Here is a 3,401-nt window from a genome sequence, read left to right on the forward strand (position 1 = left end):
TATTATTATTATTATTATATATTATTATTATTATTATTATATTATTATTATTATTATTATTATTATTATTATTATTATTATTATTATTATTATTATTATTATTATTATTATTATTATTATTAATTATTATTATTATTATTATTATATTATTATTATTATTATTATTATTATTATTATTATTATTATTATTATTATTATTATTATTATTATTATTATTATTATTATTATTATTATTATTATTATTATTATTATTATTGTAATATGTCTTTGTTTCATGTTTGAAAAAGTAAAATAAAAAGATTTGATCACAAACCAAAAAAATGCTGCTGTTCCAACGCTGGTTAGATCGTGTAGCAGCTGATTACCTTTCGGTCCAAACTAAACGACTCCTCGTTCACAGCCCTGCTTGAATCCCATTGGCTCCTGGCATCCCCACCTTGATGATGCGCTAAGTCATTTTTATTGGACACCACGGACCTGTCACTCAAAACCCAAGTCAAGTTTACAACTACACACACGTGTGGAGAGAGAGAGAGAGAGAGAGAGAGGAGAGAGAGAGAGAGAGAGAGAGAGAGAGAGAGAGAGAGACGAGAGAGAGAGAGAGAGAGAGAGAGAGAGAGAGAGAGAGAGAGAGAGAGAGAGAGAGAGAGAGAGAGAGAGAGAGAGTGAGAGAGAGAGAGAGAGAGAGAGAGAGAGAGAGAGAGAGGGAAGAGGACAGGGCTGGCGGACCCCACCAACACACACCGTCCACCGATTATCTGTCGAGGCAGTTTGATCTGAGAAAATAAACTCTCCACTCCACTGTATTTTTGTTTTATATTAAGATGACTACACTTGTGTGTCTCGTCACAAAACAGCACAACAGCACAACATAATTCACACACATTGACGCCCGACGCGTTGGGGGTATTTAGGGGTAGTATTACGCTGCGCAGAGCGCACAGGAGTGCACTTTTATATGTGGACCGTGAGAGTTGCGTGTTGGTCTCTCAGACAGTGGATGGAGGCGGACACGCAGCGGGCAGAAGATCCTCTAGTCTCTTCATGGCATTAAGACCCGAGGATGTCCGCCTAGCATGGCTGAGTTTCCTCCACCGGCAGCGACCCTGCAAGGAGGACCGCTATGGGCTTTTAGCCGCGTCTATAATAAAGCGGACCCCCTCCTGTCTCGACGAGGCATCTTGAGGAGCTCCGTGGTGATGCTGTGCTCTCTGCTCCTCTCCTCCCTCTACCTGCTGCACTACCTCACGGAGCGCTGCAGCACCGCGGTGCAGGCCCGGGGGGGTCCCGGTGAGGAGGAGCCGGGGGTCCCGGCGGGGGAGGACCTCAAGTCACCGGGCTTCTAGCTGCGGACTTCAGGTACTCTCTTTTTTGGGACTCCTTTTGTACCACAAACAGTATTTGTAAAGGATAAATGTATAGATGTAGCAGTACTGTCTACCTGTATGTCATAATAATAATAATAATAATAATAATAATAATAACAATAATAATAATAATAATAATAATAATAATAATAATAATAATAATAATAATAATAATAATAATAAATAATAATAATAATAATAATAATATAATAATAATAATAATGCATTTTATTTAAAGGCGCCTTTCTGAGCACCCCAATCTCGCTGTACAGGGTTAAAAACAAATACAATTTCACACAGTAAAAACACAGTATTACAGAGTTACATAATTATAGGGGAGCAGTTGTAATAAACTTAAAATGAAAGTGAGTATGCCAGAAAGAACAAATGAGTTTTGAGACGGGAAACAAAGGGAGGTTATCTATTTCACGGATTTCTTGTGGTCATGTTGTATGTCATTTATGTTATGATGAATTGAAAATGGGGGACCCTGATGTAAACAAGACGAAAGTCTTCTCTGGTCTCTGCATCCCCGTAACAATTGTGTGTATTGAGCTGTACTGTATTGTACCCATTCTGCAATCTGTTCAAAAGTGTTCAATCAATCAATTAATCAATCAGGACGCCGAGGAGGAAGAGGTTATTGCAGCAGCAGAGATGGACCACCGCGCCGTGCTCGACGGGGATGATGATGATGATGATGATGATGATGATAGTGATGGTCCTCAGGAGCTGGAGGACGGCAGGGTGACAGGAGACCAAGAAGACTCTCTCCGTGTCCCTCCTCTGGATCTAATAGTCTCGGCCATGCTGAGACCGGCGGGTTGACTGCAGGAGGGGGTGCAGCAGCAGCTAGACTCAGCCCGCTGGGGGACGGGAGCAAGCAGCTGCCCCACGCGCTCATCGTCGGCGTAAAGAAGGGAGGCACGCGCGCGCTGCTGGAGTTCCTGCGGGTCCATCCCGACATCCAGGGCGGTGGGCGCGGGAGCCGCACTTCTTCGACCGCAACTACGACCAGGGACTGGAGTGGTACAGGTAATAAACTAATAACTATACATTATTATTATTAAAGGGTTAACCCTTTCACTATTACACTGAAAGGGTTAACCGTTTTTGTTAGTGCGGCAGTGAAAGGGTTAACCGTTTTGGTAGTGCGGCAGTGAAAGGGTTAAACCTTCTGTTCGTGTGGCAGTGAAAGGGTTACTACGACAACGGACTGGAGTGGTACATGTAACACAAAATATCGTTCAAATGTTTAGTATATGAAGGCTTTTGATTTGTTAAGAAACTTATTTTCATTACTTAACTGGAAAGCTTTATACTCAATTCAATATGTGGATTTGTCATTTTAAATGTGTTGCAAATTACTAATGTAATATTTATTAAATTATGTCAAATGTCAAGTTTCATAAAGGCTTTCATAAAAGTTCAAATATGATATTTTAATTATTTAATTCATTCGTATTAACTTTTTAATTAATTAATTAATACATTAATAAAAAGTCAAACTTAAATAAGGCTAGAGAATGTAACTGCCCTATGGCATTTAGACACGTCACTGCTCCCTCGCGAATGTTCCACGCCATTCTATCTCCATTGACTCATTTCATTTGGCTGAATTGAACCATAAAAATCCAATCAATCACTGATTAATAATGAACCAAAGAGTAGTGTAACTCATTAAAATGTTCTACTGAACTTATTAGGATATTCGTTCAGATATGCTCATAATATTGACTGTGCGGTAGGCCTACACTAAGTTTGCAAGCATTTTTGGTAATTTAAGTTTTTATTTATCTTTGATTTACTGTGTAACAGCGTTTCAACTCATCAAAACGTTCTAGAAATGGTTTTAGAACCTATTAAAAGTTTCCTCGTGAAATTATAGGCACTGTTTGGTAGAATGTTTTATGATGGGACGAACATATATTTATCACAATAAATACATTTTAAAACGATAAACACATTTTACAAGACGATACTTGGATACAACACACTATGGGTTTCATTTACACAATGTTCAGTGTTCAGAGT

General features: G+C 39.0%; 1 pseudogene across 1 annotated transcript in view; it reads left to right on the top strand.

Annotated features, from left to right (window-relative positions):
- The first annotated feature begins 1,076 nt into the window (after window positions 1–1,076).
- LOC311242061 (heparan sulfate glucosamine 3-O-sulfotransferase 3A1-like) overlaps window positions 1,077–3,401 on the top strand; it is an 88,596-nt pseudogene continuing 86,271 nt past the window's right edge. Inside the window, exons 1-2 of the transcript XR_014620994.1 lie at window positions 1,077–1,290; window positions 2,097–2,402. The product of XR_014620994.1 is annotated as a heparan sulfate glucosamine 3-O-sulfotransferase 3A1-like (transcript). The remainder of the gene's footprint in view (window positions 1,291–2,096; window positions 2,403–3,401) is intronic.

This window comes from Notolepis coatsorum, assembly GCF_963971535.1.
Source record: "Notolepis coatsorum genome assembly, chromosome: 15".
In the NCBI taxonomy this organism is placed as follows: Eukaryota; Metazoa; Chordata; class Actinopteri; order Aulopiformes; family Paralepididae; genus Notolepis; species Notolepis coatsorum.